The sequence below is a fragment of the Acipenser ruthenus genome, chromosome 4 (genome assembly GCF_902713425.1).
Source record: "Acipenser ruthenus chromosome 4, fAciRut3.2 maternal haplotype, whole genome shotgun sequence".
Lineage (NCBI taxonomy): Eukaryota > Metazoa > Chordata > Actinopteri > Acipenseriformes > Acipenseridae > Acipenser > Acipenser ruthenus.
Window position 1 is genome coordinate 78,514,496 of NC_081192.1, and position 18,191 is coordinate 78,532,686.

The window sequence follows — 18,191 nt, forward strand, 5'->3', positions numbered from 1 at the left end:
TAAAATATAGGCTCTTGGGCTATATATTGTTGAAGCTATATATCTATATATCTCAATGGTCTGTTGTGAATATACTGCATGCAGTAGCTGGAGAATGGGTCATAGCAATGCAGAGGCAGCTAACTGTAGCCTGCCTGGGAATGCCAGAAACACGTGACCAATAAGTCCAGGTTTCCAATGAAATTAAAAACAAAAAAAGTTTTTAAAAACATACATATGGTGGAATCCACTCACTTGCAATGCATGGTGAATAAGCCACTGGATTCCTCCATCTTAGTCCCCCTGAACCTAACCTACCAATTTTCCGATCTGTCAGCCTATATAATATAATGTTCTGTGTGTGTGTTGAGTCGAGATGCTTTATATTGCTATAGCACGGTGATCAATAAGCAATACAATATTATCTTTTCTTTATTTGCATTAAGGCAGTTTAAAAAAAATATTTGTCAATTTTTTTGGTTTTTAAATTTTTCGGGAGTGTGTCTGTCGACTTGGAAAAGGAGAGCACAAGAGACATAGAAAGGAAGATTTACAAAAAACTATACAAACTGTAACAGCCTAGTACAAGTGAACACAGTAGCTAATTACATCTAGAGTAGCAACTTCTCGGTATAATAATATTAATAGTATTAAGGCAGGACTAAGTAGTTGTTTAAAAAAAAAATCAGGTGGAAAATAAGGAAAGCCCATGTCTACATGTTGAGCGATTATAAATTAAGTTATAATTCAAAGTAACATTCCAGTTAAAATCTAAGGCTATAGTTAACCAATAGCCCATAAGTTAGCATTAAAGTATGTACAGTATTGATTGAAAGTACTCAGGACTTTTAGGTAATGTTGCATTTTACGAGTACAAAATACAATAGATATTTACAACAAATGATTAATTTGGAAATAGTCAATTTTGGGCCCACATACCGAGCTTTCAACACAGTTTCCTTCATGCCAAGCTGATGGTGACATTCTCTGCATCAGACTGATTCATACCGCTAGACTGAAACTAAATACAATGACCAGGAAAGATGCCCATCATATGTGGAGCTTGGGTAATAGGAAAGTTTCTGGTGTTAGCTCAGCTTGTGGCCACACTGACAGAATTTGTTTTCTCACCAAATAAATGACTGATTTCTCTGTGTTGGGAAAGGAATACTTGGACTCAGATTGGGGGATTTAGGAGGACAGATGACAATTTGAAACCCAGAGTGGCAAGTGGCTTCAATACCAAAACAAAGGCCATAAATCGAGAAGCTCCTTGGTTCCTTCAAGTCTGTCACGCACTGTTACCAGGAGGAAAGAAACAAATGTGTTTTTTTCACTTTCCTGGTGTCTTCGTTCTCTTGTGTCAATGTTGTCAAAAGAAACATGGCCACACATTAAACCTGGAAGACTAAACCAAGTTGAGAAAGGGAGCTTGTATTCTGTTTATATGGTCTAGTGTGCTTTACTCACATGATATCACACCTGTCTTTAAAATGTTTGTTTTCTAACCTTTCCTAGTGTACAGTATATTCCTGGGACCCCCTAGCTCAAGTTGGGCAACAAGGCCCTGCTACAGTATTTTGCTGAAATTCTTAACCAGGTCTTTAAGTCTTTTCTTTCTTTCTTTTTTTATAAAAGTAACATGGATTTATTTAACGAAAAAATAGCGGTTAATTACATACAGCAGTAAACCACCTTGAGCTCTTTACTCCAAGTCATTGGCAAGAGTTTTTCAAAAACGCAAAAGCGCAGAAATAAACAACTAAGGCATTTAATTTAGCGCCTTTTAAGTAGTTTTAAGTATTATTTTCAAATTGTAATTTATTTTTTTCCTTTCAGATAAAAATTGTGCTAAAAACAATTAGGGAATATACCTTTAGGCTTCAAGGTTTCTTGATATTGTGTTGGTTTCCACCAAGTTTTTAATTTAAGCGATATCATTCTTCTGTACATTGAACATTGAGAAAGATGAGCGTTACTGTGGGAACCGAGTCATTTGTACAATTGTAAACAAGCTTACTGATTATGTTAACAAATGTGCACCATTGTTTGTTCATTTTGTTTATTGATTGTACATTGTTATTAAACACATTAATACACTGTTATTAAGCCAAGTAATTAAGTAGACAAAACCATGTCTTTGGTTTCATACTGTAGAGAGGTAAAATGATATATTATAGACAATGGTGAAACAAATTAATTAAAAAACAATAAAGAAAGACATTTCAGTTTTCTAACAAAAATGGTTTCACAGCTTCTCAAGATTGTTAAAACCAGATTTTCCTCACTAGCATATGTCTTTGAATTTTAAAAGGCTGTTTTCCAACTTTTATGATTGAGGCATTTTCGTTACAAGGAGGTAATAATAATCATCATAATAATAATAATAATAATAATAATAATAATAATAATAATAATAATAATAATAATAATGTATTCTTCATGTCTCTTAATCTAAAGAAACAGAGGCTGCCAATGATCACTTATTCTAAAGGCATCAGTCCTAGCATTGGACTCCATTAGTATTCTCTGGAAACCAATTCAATGAACATGCCACTGTCAAAGCAGACCCACCCCTTTCAGGTGCCTGGCCTTAATGTCGCATGGCTAATGCACCAACACATCTGAGGGCTGAAATAAATTATTTTTTGAAATTATTTAAACCTTTTGTATACAACCAAATAAAAAAAAAACGAATAATCATTTGTATTCATTTTTGTACACTACAGTTATACCATATATATATATATACACACACACACACACACACACACACACACACACACACACACACAGTATATGTTTTTTAAACCACCAGAAAAAGCTCTGGAAAAATGTAATCAGAGATCAAGCTGCCTTTGCTTCTGGCTCCCGTTCCAGCCGTGAGAGTTGCCGATGAGGACATGATTAGCTTAACTTAGTACGGAAAGATATAATTTCCTGTCCTATAATTATCTCTTCCACATAATTACTCCAAAGTGCACAGCATGCTGTCATATGATGTGCTTATGCCTCTGGACATCTTAGTGTGCCCGCCCTGCCCCTCCTCTCAAATACAAGGTGTGAGAAATTAAAAAGGACAGTTTATGCAAGAACCCCCATATATGGATGAATTAACTCAATATTACTAGAAATAGTGTAATCCAATGCATTACCCATAGAGTGAGCCGATTCAGGTATTGATCCGGTGGCCAAGCTTCGCTATGAGTCTTCACCAGAGACCAGGTTTGTTTCTCTGAATAAGAGTGGTTAGGGAGGAGAAACAGTTGGCGATAGTTCACCTCATTGGGCAAGATTCTCAAAGCTATTTACTTCCCATCGTCACTAACGCAATTTTTTTCTGAATGGGGAAAAACGCTAATCAAATGTTTAAAAAGAATAAGAAACAACAAAATATTTCATTCAGGCCTCTAATGACGAACTGGAGTAAACAGCTCTGAGAATTTAGCCCATTATGTTTCAGTGACTCCTACTGGTCGGCCGCCCAATGATAGTCCTCTACTCCGTGCAAAAGGATGTCTCCCAAAAAATCAAAATCATATCCTTACCATGATGTTTCAAACTATGTTATTCTGGAGGTGATCCAAACACTCACTCGCAATGCAGCTACAGTAATATAGCCAAAGTTGACTTTAATGCAGAGAGTATTAAAGAGCAAAAATCTAAAATCAATGCTTTGGAAAAGAAAGTGAGGTCTCTGTCCAAAGAAAATGAGGAATTAAAGGAGATATGCCTTGAACATGATCACTATAAAAGAAGATGGGGACTAAGACAATGGTTTGCAGAAGAAGGAGGGCAAAGATATGAGATCTGCAGTCATTAAAATTTTAGAGAGGATCGATCCTGACTTGGCAGGAAAGTTGGATACTGCGGTGGACTCACTGCACCGGCTGGGTCCGAGATTATCTGTGACAGGCAGACCTCGGCAAATCATCATACAATTTGCAATGCAGATTTGCCGCGAGAGGATCTGGAGACAGGGGTGGCCAATTTCTAAAAAAAACTTGTTGTTCAAGGGACAAAATGCTAGAAAAATCTACATACTGATGAAGGCTTTTTGGCTGAAACATGTTTGTGACTTTCCTTATGTATTAGAATTTTAATCTGTTTGTTCTTCAAAAAATGAAGCTGTGAAATGAAGAATAAATAATGAAAATGACATTTTAGAATTCATTTGTTTTTCTTAGGAGTGTGGACCTTCGTTATTATTTATTTCTTAGCAGATTATTATTTATTTCTTAGCAGACGCCCTTATCCAGGGCGACTTACAATTGTTACAAGATATCACATTTTACATTATTTCACATTATACAGATTTACATTATTTTACATACATTATACAGATATCACATTATTTTACATACAGTTACCCATTTATACAGCTGGGTTTTGACTGGAGCAATCTAGGTAAAGTACCTTGCTCAAGGGTACAACAGCAGCGTCCCCCACTGGGGATTGAACCCACAACCCTCCGGTCAGGAGTCCAGAGCCTTAACCACTACTCCACACTGCCGTTACATTGCTTTGAATTGATATTCATTTTTGGGTCGACGCACCGATGAGTTAAAAGAGAAATTTGGAAATTGAGCACGGTGGTATCTGTTGTATAAGTTATTCAAATATAAAAAATATCTTCTGTCTGTTTTTTCCAATCTTTTTTTATAAGATGAATTCAACTTCTGATGTACAGGTGTTTTAGTTTGTTGCATCACAGATACGAAATCATTGCCAAATATTACTGCTGCTCTGATTTTCTTGACGTTCTACTGTAAATAGTTTTGTAAATGCTGAACCCCAGATTTATAAAGAACGTGTGTATAATCTGTCAAGCTTCTCAGATTTTTTTTCCCGTTTTTCTACCAAAATGCATGCAACATTTACAGTTGGCTCCATCAAATACTGCGGACATAAAATATGTTTTTTTTTCTTGTTTATTTCTGTGATATATTTATTTTACTTAATAGTACTATACTACACTTATAATTATAAAACGGATTGTTAGAATGCTGCATGCTGATTGGTTCCAAGCCGTTACAATATCCAACACAATGTCACGATTAGGAACTACTTAGGAACAAAGGTAAATCACTGCACCTGTGCTAACCACGTATCACTGCACCACCAAAATCAAAGAAAACACTTGTCAAAATACCTGCTGTCATGGAAGATACTGAAGACATCAAGGTGTCTTGTCATATCTTCCAGTTTATATTAATTTGCACTATGAACCATTTTGCTATTTTAAACAAGACGCTGTTTTGGTATTTTATTTGTAGTACATACCAGTCATTTTCTGTAACTTCGGTCAGATCCAGTTGTCAGATATTCAGTTTTATTTTACTAGTTGGTATCAGCCGTCGTTTTATGAAACTGACTCTTCATTTATTTATTTTACTTGTATTGTAACACTTGAAATGTATTTGCTTACGATTGTAAGTCGCCCTGGATAAGGGCGTCTGCTAAGAAATAAATAATAATAATAATAATAATTTATTTTTTAATTTAGTAGTCGCCAATTGTTTGTATCATTTTTCTCCCAATTTGGAATGGCCAATTATTTGTAAGCTCGGCTCACCGCTACCACCCCTGTTCTGACTCAGGAGGGGCGAAGACGAGCACACGCTCTCCTCCGAAGTGTGTGCCGTCAGCCAACCGATTCTTTTTCACACTGCAGGCCCACCATGCAGCCACCTCAGAGCTACAGCATCAGAGGACAACGCAGTTTTGGGCAGCTTACAGGCAAGCCTGCAGGCGCCCGGCCAGACTATAGGGGTCACTGGTGCACGGTGAGCAGAGGACACCCTGGCCGACCTAAGCCTCCCCCCCCCCCCCCCCCCTCCCCTCCCCTCGGGCAGTGCTTGGCCAATTGTGTGCCGCCTCCCTGGGAACTCCCATCCACGGTCAGCAGTGGAATAGCCTGGACTCGAACCAGCGACGTCCAGGCTATGGGGTTTACAGGAGATCAATGGTATTCCAGGGTTTGATAACCAAAGACAAGGGAAAAGGAAAGGAAAAGAAAGAAAGAAAAGGAAAGATCTTTTCAGTCCATTGTAGTCATTAACTGTCTATTGTTCCTTATAGACACATGTTTAATGTTAATATTCCTTTATCACTTCTTACTGTAAAGGGCAGCAGTGTGGAGTAGTGGTTAGGGCTCTGGACTCTTGATCGGAGGGTCATGGGTTCAATCCCAGATGGGTGACACTGCTGCTGTACCCTTGAGGAAGGTACTTTACCTAGATTGCTCCAGTAAAAACCCAACTGTATAAATGGGTAATTCTATGTAAAAAATAATGTAATTGTATGTAAAAATAATGTGATATCTTGTAACAATTGTAAGTCGCCCTGGATAAGGGTGTCAGCTAAGAAATAAATAATAATAATAAATGCCAGGGGCCTACGTAATAAAATTAAAAGGAAAGCCTTTTTTCTTTTTTGTTATTGACAGAGATCGGAATGTATTTTCATTCAAGAATCTCGTTCATATGATGTAGATGCTAAAATTTGGGGCATACAATGGGGGAATAAAATTCTGTTCGCCCATGGATCATCTCACTCAGCAGGAGTAGCAATCTTATTTAATTTAATGCTGGAAATGTTTTGCACCACAAATTAGATATTGACGGACATTGGATTGCAGTAGTTTTAAACATCAGTTTAACAATGTGTTTTTTATATTTATTATATAATAAATAATTTTATATAATAATCGTAATGCTGCTCCTGATGAGTGGATGGATAGATCCCCCTCTAAGTTCACTTCATATCATTACAACTCCTGTATTAATGAGTTCTGCAATGACAACGGCAACAATTTTCTTGATTTTGCCCAAATGTTTAAGCAATATCACAAATTGACTACTGGTTAATTTCGACAACTCTAATCTAGCACTAACAAATGTAGCATTTCTCCCTCTCCTCTATCAGATCATTGCACTGTTTCTCTTTTACTAAAACCTTCTAATACTTTTCGTTCAGCCTCTAAAGCTTATTGGAATTTAAATGTTAAAAAATTACTCACAATGCAAGAAAGTTCATGAACTGATAAAGAACATTCATTCAAATTATTCGTATAAACAAAAATGGGTATTTTTAAAATATGAGAAATGAGAAGTTTGGAAAAAACTAGCAAAATTATACAAACAAAATGAAAGGCTATTTTACAAATAATACAATTTGTAATACGGTTTGTCAAACGCAGAACTGATCATTATTCATACAAAGCTAGATACAATATATATATATATATATAAAGCAAAGGGTGCTTATATTCACTCTAGAGCCAAGTGGATTGAGGATGGAGAATAATTTTTCTTATTTTTTTAAATTGGAAAAACATAATCAAACAAAAAACTAATTAAACGCTCTTTTAGTCAACAAAGCCCTTATTAACGACCCTTCTGAAGTCTCTAAAACAGTTTTTCAGTTGTATAATATTTATGAAACACAGTTTGTTCCTACAGAATCCAACCATTTTTTCTCTTATACATGAGAAAATCCCCAAAAATCGATAATGTATTTAAATTGTTAACAGACGCTGATTTACAACTTAAAGAAAGAAACAGTTGTGAAGAAAATGGCTAAAGGCAAATCTCCAGGCACCATGACAAAGGGGTGAATTACCTTAATTCCAAAATCTGGGAAAGACTTGAAATTGATAGATAATTGGCGGCCAATAACATTATTAAATACAGATTATAAAGCATTAACAGCAGTTTATGCCAATAGACTTAAATCAGGACTAGATCAGATTATACGTGAAACGCAATCAAGATTCATCAAAGGAAGACACATTTTTAATAACATTAGGCTAGTCTTGGACATATTAGATAATAATCAATTTGTGGAATGACAGCTTTATCCTATTCCTTGATTTGTTTAAAGTGTTCGATACCATTAAACATCCATTCTTAATTAAAGCTCTGCAATCATTCGGATTTGATTCTAAATGTATTCAAAAAATGTAATTTTTTTTTATACTGAAACTATTTGCTCTATTTTTTTACCTCAAGGAATGACTCCCAGATTTGATATATCTCATGGTGTTAGACAGGGATGTCCTATTTCCCCACTTTTAGCTGCTGAAAAGAACTAGTTACTACACATAAAAACATTACACCTTCTCAATACAACAAAAGTGGTTCACTCCATTCCATATTCACTGCTACATTTTAAATTTTATGAGCTTTGTCCTAAAAGCCCCTGTTTAAAAAGAAATGGTACTGATTTCACAAACTCCAAATGAAATAATAAATGGATAAGAAATCATTTAACTAAACATGTGAATATGAGGATTTACATGTGTAGATATGTAGCCAAGGCATATGTATGTGTATTTATCTTTTTATTTGTAGATGAATATAATTTGTAAGGTACCACGGCCCCTGGTACCTACATTGTTGTTACCTTGTTGTATATTATATTTGTGAATATTGTTAGTAAAAATAAATAAATAAAATTCCCAGGCTGGGCCTAGCTTTCAGGATTCAATAGCTTGGTAACTTTGCATCAGTGAAATGGGTGAAAATGTAATTGGCTTCATTGAAATTGGGCATTTTAAATTAGGTAGAAAGACAGGACAAAAACTGAATAATTATAAATAGAGATAAAATTATGATACATACATATGTCACGGGGTATGCTTGACTTTACACAGGTATGTATTGTATTACAGGTTTTTAACAATTTCCCCTCTTTTCACCCCACAGGTTGTTTGGCTCTCGGACTGACCACCTGCCTGACCAAAGAGCGCAGGAACCACACGGAGCAGCAAGTAAAAGTATTTCTCTTTATTACAATGATCAATGCAGTTAACAATAAAACCATGCACTATAATAAAAGGATCAAATATATCGCCACTATACAGCATCTATCGATGAATATCCTGTTATAAATCCCTAAAAAGCACAGTACAAGACTAAAGTGCACAGATTTTCAGCAGCAAGGTAAGTATTACAGTTCCTACTGAACCAGACTATTAAGTCCTCCAGTGTCCCGAACCATGTGCTTGAAAAGCGAAAGTACATATCCATGATACCGCTGTATAGTCACCTGACCTTCCACGGCCTCGGAGTGTCCTGATTCCTGTGGTCAAAGTTAACTCTCCTTCGCTCGTTCGGAACGCGATACAAAAAACCCTCAATCCTGGGGTTTAATCGCAAATAATTCCCTTATTACTCTGCTCCCTTCCCCAGCTCGCTCTCCGAGCGGAGTTCCCTCAAACACCCTAATCTCAACCCTCCCTGCAAACTACTGTACCAACAACATTTGTCACTGCAGGACCATAAATAAACAACAGGCAAGCTCAAAATTAATCTTTTGTTGAATCGTTCTCTTTTACTAACTGTCCTTAATGTAGTGAATACTTAGTTTTACTTAGTACTGCGTAGCAGTCATTTCTTCTTCCCAGGCGTATTTACAGTTCTCTCCTTCTTGAACCAGTGGTCCCATCTGTTTCCTTGGTCCAAGATCCTATACTTGCTTCTCCACAAACAAAATGGCCACCTGGTCCTTTCTGGTGCTTCCCTTTGGCTTCTTGAACTTTCAGTTCCTCTTTTATGGTGGGAATAATCAATGGTGTCTGATGACCTGCACCTGGCCATCGTTTCAGGCTGAAAGCCTTGCAACCGTGCCCGTGATAAAACAATTAAAACAAAATAACAGCACACATATATAACCCAGCTATTTGGGTCTCCCTTTGGGTAATTAATATAACATAAAACACACATGTAAAATATAAATAACAATAATAGTGTCATAAAATACAATAAAACAGTGCACAACTATTATAAAGTGTACTAATTGTAACCATAAAAAACACTGTGTAATAAAACTATAGTATTTTTGGTCACTTGTGACACATTCAAAAAACTCACTTCCCTCAGCCCTGTAAGAAACTAATTATGGAAAATATTTCTCTAAGCCTCTTCAACTAATTAAGCATTTCTGAAAGCCAGTTATTTTAATTACCATACTGCTTCAAACTGGCAAGGAATTAATGGAAAACCCTTGGTGTATGACCTTACACAACCCTTGGTGTATTTCCGTGTCACCTGTCAACACTTCAAAGTTTAATTCTGATACCTGTGAGAATTAAAAGATTCTAGCTGAATATACAGAGTAAAGAGGAAGCATCATGTAACTGTTGTGTAGCATGAACATCAAGCAAGCAGGACAGGGGGAACTGTAGCCTCTTTTCAAAAGGAAGTTTGCGGGTTTTAACCCATGTCTAGTGTTTACTCCCAATGACTTGCTCCCAAAGGAATTCTCATTAGTTTTCTTTTTATCATTCCCCAGGCTAAAGGGGGAACCGTTTAATATTACAGTACACATATCTTTCAGAACTAACTTTACAAAAACTTTGCAATATCCTATATACATAATTTTAGTGTCTTATAGCTAAATAAAACGTGCAAAGATGATTTAGGGCCCATATAAGATACAGTAGGTCTAAACATACAGAATAAAAAAAGAATGTAAATTGTAATGTAGGGATATAATATTTAATATCTTGCCTGTTTAACATCCTATGATGCATGTTATGTATAATTATCTATTATTGTATCATTTTTTGCCATGCTTTCATAACTATTCCAGCAAAAAATGCCCCCCAAAAGACGCAGGCTGATTATGGGGAACTGAGGTGTGGAAGTGCTCCAGAGCGCAATGCTTCACCAATGGGCTTATTGCAGGGTGCAGTGGTAATGTATTTCTCCACCTCCCTTCTCCACAATCAGCTTTGAGCTGTCTTTTCTGAGCATTGTTTCTTGAATACCAAAGGCAAATTATGGTCAGTAAAAACAACAATAGGTAATTATAAAGAACACACACACACTGGGATGTTTAACAGTAAGATATGAAATATTTGGCCAATTTAGGTTATAAATATGCCACTATATTTTGCATTGTATTTAGTGTTGTTAATAAGAAGGTAAATGCATCATGCCAAGGGGAAAACACCAGCAGGATAAATATGGATAAAGGGAGCTGTATTAAGCTCCCTCGCTGCTGGTATGATTAAAATAGTCCCACCATGTAGTGGTTACTCAAAAATGGAAATGGTGCTTCTTAGCAGTATAACCAATAGAAGTACAGAACTGTATACATTGTGTTCTTGAGGCCATATACCATCAAAACGTAACACACTTGTCTTAAGAATGTAACGAAACTGAGGTAATTGTTCAAGACCATCTCAATCTCAAACATTTTATAATGTCCTTTTATGTTGCATAGATGTGGAGCAGGCATTATTACTATTGGATGTTTTCCTGGCAGAATACATTTTTGGCAATTATTACCTGACTTATCTGTCTTTTCTTTTTTCAAATGTCTGATTCCTTAATGCCCTTTAATTGATCCTGCTGACTATTTCAGCAGCTGAACAATGAACCGTAAAACACAAGGGCCACGTGTTCCTTTCTGTTAATTAACACAATTAAAGTCAAAAGTCAACGTTCGTCAAAAAACAAACAAACACATAACTGTTATCTTAACTGACCTTCTGCACAAAACCTGGCATGTTCAGACAGTGACTTTATAAAGAAATCTGCTGCTTTTTTCCAAGTTTTTAACTGTTTTATCAAACCAGAGGTAGAATTCAGAGTAAAATAATGGCTCTATGCTCTCTTTAAATAATGGCTAATGTCGTAGTATGTGTGTGTGCTGTTTTACAGGATAGAGAAAGAATTGACAGACTTTATATTACTGATGTGACTGTCATGGGTATATCTGTATACCGGTTCTGTCTAAGCCTAGTACCGTCTACTCCCATCAATCCTGTCGCCCTGGCTGCATTATTTCCTCACCCCAACAGAGTGTTCTTATGCTATCACATAACAGATCTTAACGATGGATTTCCCACAGGCAAGGTAAACCCCCCCCCCCCCCCCTCCCCCCCCACACACACACACACTCTGTGTCTTTCTTGTCCCGTAATCTAAAATCTGTTTTAAATGATCCAGAAGCTGTCGATCTGCTACTGCATAAAGAAACAACTAAAGGTTTTCATGATGGGCCATTCTTCGAAACCCCTTTGCCACTGTAGCGCATTAGTTCACTAGGGGTCGCCATTCGCAAATATTCCGGTAATATTCCAGTTCCATCCCCAGTATCAACAATTTATGATCACTTGGTGCTTGTTGGTTGTTGGTTGTTGCTTGTTGCTTATTGCTTCCACCTGCTGGTTAATTAAAATCCTATCATTTAAAAAGTACTAGAGGCGGGTTAAAGACCTATTTGAACCAATCACTGGTTCTTATCACGCAGCTTCCACCGAATAGCTGCCGTCTATCCAGTGAATTTCGTTCCTACTCAGGTGTTCATTGTTTACATCAGCAGCTACCCATCCATAAGTTATGGTACCCACAAATCGGTCCTGGTGGAAGGCGGCTGAAGGTCTAAGGCCTCTGGAGATTTTTTCCTTTTAGGTTTTTTTTTTCTTCCCTCCGTTACTTTCGGTCACTAAAAATTAGATATCACATGATGTGATATTTTTTTGGGGGAGTTGTGACCTTGATGCGAGTGGTGTGGTGTATAAATTGACTGTCCAGACAATATTTCTCCCAAAATTCCCCAATCCACGTCCACAGTGCACAAAATAGTGCTCTTGAAATCCAGGGAATCGTTGTGAGTGTCTCTATTTGTGTAGTGAAGGAAGTGCTCAGGGGTGTGTGCTGGCTCTGTAGCGTCAGCTCCTGGAACCCTACTCCTCCTCTGTAATAAACATGTAACAAAACCAAAACAAACAACGCTCTGGCCGTAGGTTATGTTCTCAACACAAGGGGCCGTACCTGCGTAGCTGCGTCCCCTTTGTACTACCCAACTCCTCCTTGCAATCAGCCTGGCTCCACTGTTTATCCAATCGCTGTCTGGCCCGCAGCTGATCGCATGGGAATCGTTTTGCGTACGTGCAGCGATGCGCTTCCTCCAAGATGGCCGACTTCCTGTTTGCGCCGATTCTTTCTCTCTGTATCACAGGATTTCACTATTTTTTTTTAATGTTTTGCATTCAACATTTGTGAGGTGGTGTAGGTGTAATATACAGGCTAACTTCACTATAACAAACCCCCCGGGACCTGGAGAAATGTTCGTTATATCAGGGTGTTCACTATAATAGGGTTTGGCATTTTTCTGTATCAGAATAATGACAAAATGGCAAATTTGAATTGAACATCAATATATAGTACTTTTATGAAGATTCTTTCACATTGACCAACATTTAAACAGTATTGTGACAAGGTACTCGTGTCACATGTGTGGGTAACCGCACTGCAAGACAGAGAGACATGGGAGCTGGAGTTGAAACACAAAACAGAAAGTAAACAAACGGGTCATGTGACACTATCAACGATGGTAATGCACAGAGGACACATACAGAAGACAGGCAGGCTACAGGTATGTTTAGAAGAAACCAGTACAGAAATGAGAAAGGAAAGAATGTACACTTACATGTGGAATACAGTAATTACATGCCCTTTCTCTTGAAAAAACTATCCAGCGTAGATTGCTCCTCACACCCGTTGCCTGGTTGCAGTTTGTGTGAAGATGACGGACAGGCAACGATTGCATTCATCATGCATGATTTGTACTACAATAGGTCATATTTGAATTGGCGTTATCTTTGAATTAGTCAACCATGGTGTTTGTTTTCACTGAGAGAATAACACACTTGACACTGGAGAAAGTTCAGTGTCAGTCAGTACTGAGAATGTTGTATCCGGGTCGATCCTGTACATGATCGTTCTAATAGGGCTAATTTGCATTGAAAAAATCAGTTCTTGCTGTTGGGATCATTAAAAACGGGTGCTCATTATAAGAAGGGTTTGTTATAGCGAAGTTAGCCTGTATTTACATATTTTTTTATTTCAATTTTTGCTTTTGACAACTGTTTTTTGTTCATCGGGATGAACACGCACCAATTTTTAGCAAAAAGGGATTCTCCGCGAATCTCTCAGCCTCTCTCTCCTTTGGGGAGAAATACACAATGTTCCTAAATATTTTTTGTTCACCGAGTTGAACACGTGTATTTAGTGTGTCCAGTTATAATTTTCCCCCTGATTTTCTCCCAGTTTGGAATGCCCAATTTGGATGAGGCTGTGCTCCAACTATTTTATTCTACTTTTTATTTTTTCTTCAACCATTGTTTGGTTTCAATGTGTTTGGAAATCTACAAGTATGTAAAATTATAATAAAGGTGGTTATTTAATGCAAGATTGTCCTGACTGAAATACTGGTAATAATAATACATTGTATACTGGCTACAGATTATTATTATTATTATTATTATTATTATTATTATTATTATTATTATTATTATTATTATACTGTACATGTACACTAATTGCAAACGTTTTAATAGAATCTTTAAAAAATCTTTGTATGCATTACAGCATACCCTGACAAAAAAGGTGATGCACAACAAAACATTGTACTGTATTTGTGTGCTTGCATACCAAAGTATGACAAATATTAGGCAACACAGCCACACCTTTAAAGACCTTAAACCTGCCAATGTGCTCTTTATGTATTGTCAAGTTTACTGACCACTGGCACCCTTGTTTTTTGTAAAGAGAAATGCTTGTATTAACACTCCCTGCAGGTACAGACTAACCAGCTTAATAACTTCTTTCAGCACCCTTGTAATACCGACTGCTGGGGCAATCATTCAGCAGCCCCGGTCCTTGCTAACAGCGTGGACTGAGCAGAGCTTTCAATTACCAGTTTATTATTATAGGATGTCTGGGGGCTGAGTGCTGATAGCCACATGCCAATAGCGTTATGGAATTTTTTGTGGGAAGTAGTCCTTGGGTCTGCGAGAGCAAAGATTGATTTCTGTCACAAGTGTTGAAACCCCAAGTTGTCAAACTGTGCAGGCAGCAGCTGTAAATGTTTAACTTGGGACAATGTTGGTATCTGCAGCCACAGTCTTACACAGACAATCATCCCAGCATCTGCACTTGCGTTTAATTTAATTGAAAATTAGTTCATAGCCAACTTACTGGTTCTACTCTTAAAGAGACAACTGGCCTTGTGTTCTGTGAAAATGACCTCCATGAACAATTGATGTTAAAGGTGGCAGATTGAAATATAGCAATTTTTTAAATCTTGAAATGAAGGGGACTTTGTAAAACCATGTTTGTGAGTCTCGTTGATGGGTTTTTGTCATTGAAACCAGTAAAATAACAGGTTTGGTCCTATTTTAGCAGCGGCAGTATTTAGATCCGCCAGTGTTCAGATCAATTGACATAGACCCCAGGACAGAAGGATGGACAGATCACATAATCTTTTTTCCCCAAACTGTAATTCCCTTTAAATGGTTTACAAAGGCGGTCCTAAAACTAATCACAAGGAAACATATATCTAATGGTTACAGTGCTTTGCAGCAGGGCTTTTAAAGAAACTAGATGTTGCGTTTTAAAATCAGCCATTGAGCTGAGAATTCACATTTTTGTACCAAGATTATGGAACCTAACAGTGCATGTGAGTCTTTGTAGTGTATTTGTATGTAACAATTACAGATTTAAAGGATGCAGGCATTCAGACCTGCCACTGTTTATTGAATTGAATATACCCCTGTGCGTTTTTCCTTATTTTCTGTATATTTTTACTGTTTATCCAATACAAATGTAGATATTTTTGATAATTTAAAATTAAAGGTTTATTTTGATAAGAGGGTTAAGCCAGACCAGAGTGTCTTTTTAAAGGGGGTTGTGATGAGAAAAAGCAGGAGAACGCCAGGTCTAATGCACTACCTAAAGCTATTCATACAAGTTTTTGCGTGCATGCTGTTTTTAAAGAGCCAAACAGAGGTGACAGCTGGGGCCGACTTGTGTGCATGCAATTTTAAACTAACGTTATAGCAACCGCCAGCTTTCAGCTGTGCAATTCTCCAGTCTTTAGGCCTTTGTATGTATACTCTCTCTCTCCCTCATTCACTCACCATAATGGTCTCTACCTGCCAACGTGCTTTGAGAAATATTGTTAGCATTGCATTTGCCATTTACATTTTCTGTTTGACATAATTGAAGAATGGATGCTCTTATGAAAATTAAACTTGTGGTCCTCCTGGGCTACTGTAACCCTGTTAAAATGTAATGAGATTCTTTATGCGTCTTCTTGTGATTTTTATTAAATAGAATATCGGTATGACTAATTCCCCCGGTCTAAATGCAGACTTGGACACAACATTATTGATAGGGCTAAGCATAAATGGGCCTCTATACCCAGCCTCTAATGGCCTAATAATGTATTATACTTGATTCAGAGGGACTGTGGGTTGCAGTGCTTATTGCTGTTATTGAAAACACCTGGATGAACCATTCATCAAGGTTAAATCAAGAGAGCCCATTTGTTCATTAGCCTGTCAGTAAACGTCTTTATTTAGTTTGGTGTCCCAGGCAGGCACATTGTACGGCACGGCTCAAGAATTTAAAACAGCAAATTCATTTTAGTGCTTCTCTTTGCAAAAAAGAGTTTTTGAGTTGCTTTACTAAAGGTGAAAGTTCCTTATCCAGTACAGCAAGCCTCCTGTCAACCTCTCTACGTGTGTTAGTGAACATGTCATTTTTAAAGTACACATTTAATAAGAACATGGAGCTTTTTTTGTCTTTTTAGTTTGTTCTTTAGAATTTCCTCTGTTGCATGAAAAAAGAGCTTTCTCATTGGTCCACAAAAGATCAGCATCCACAATATTTTTCTTACTCCATTAAATGAAATATCAGTCAATTTGTGAAATTTCAATAAAAAGCTATGATATAAAAAAATAAAAATATTTAAGAAATTACAAGACAGTTCAACTGTAAGATTTATGGCAGCACCATAGCTATACTTTATAATGGCTATGGTGCAACCATATTTTTTATTTAATCCACGTCTGAGTCGTTTCCTATCCTAAAAACAAAAAAAAAGCTATCAAAAGAAAACAATAAACCCAGATATAATGGTTATAACCACTTCTCCTTTAGGATGTTTCTGTTATCCTTTAACTCCAATGCGATGGATACTTATTGCATAGACACATATTTAAATTGTGCTAGATTATTTTAATATTTGTCATGGAAATTGAATGCAAATCACAATGTTCTCTTTCTTATTCTCTGTCTTATTTGTTCATGTTTTCACAGCCAATATTCCTTGTTTGTTGATGAACCTCGTGTTAAATTCTTTCAAATATCAGTAATCTGATGCTGTACTCTGTTTGTGCTGAGAATTGGGACGACTAGCTGTGAACCCTTCTCACCTCCTTGTAATGGCTTGTCAGTGTCTAGCCCTGGTTCATCTACATGGCCTGGCTTAGTTTGAGGTAATTCAGTTCCCAATCTTCACCAGAATTGTTCTGACCTCTTTCTTTATTTCTTTTAAAGTGTTTTCTCCTAAATGTTTGTTTGTTTGTTTCATCATGTGCAAGTAAGACAAGTGTATTCGTGGAGGGACTGACCTCTTGAGCAAGAAGTTCATAATAAAGAAAGACTGCTACATCAATCAAAATGTTGACCTGCAACAGTGGTTTTATTTATTTACCAAAATTGGCAGTGGAATCTTTATTTTTATTTTTTTTTATTGGTCATAATCATTTTTTTCAGCTGCTGGCAACCTCCCTCAGCGCTGGCAATGACATGCTTATCTCAGATGGATAACCTGTTTAACCTGATTAATTGATCAAATCTGAAATGTTGTGTAAACTTTGTTGATCACCCTGCTACCATGCAGTATTATGATCATTTCTCATTTATAATAAACTGATTACCTTAAAACAGTCTGTGGTTGGGTAGCGTCACAGCCAGGGCTGGTAACTGGCATAAAGGAGACCCAGAGACAGAAGCTGCAAGGTTTAAAGCGCTTTTGCGCACTTCAATAATAATATAATAAACAAAACACAAAACAAATAGGCACAAGGGCCAAAACTAACAGGTTAACAAAAATAATATATGTATATATATATTTTTTTAAATTCTGTGGCTTCAGGCCGAGCCGCCATTTCCTATATGCACGGGTTCACAACTCCCCTAAACTCCAACGACAATACTTCATATAGTAACAGCACAGCACAGCACACAAACCTTCACCAACACCGATAATAAATCTCATCACTAAATTCTAAACTAACACCTGTGATCACCCTTTTTATAAACCGGTGGCTGTCATAATTTTTATTCAATTTACAGCTCCAATCACATTATCGTGTGTTTTTACAGGGGAGGAATTTAACTTTTTTT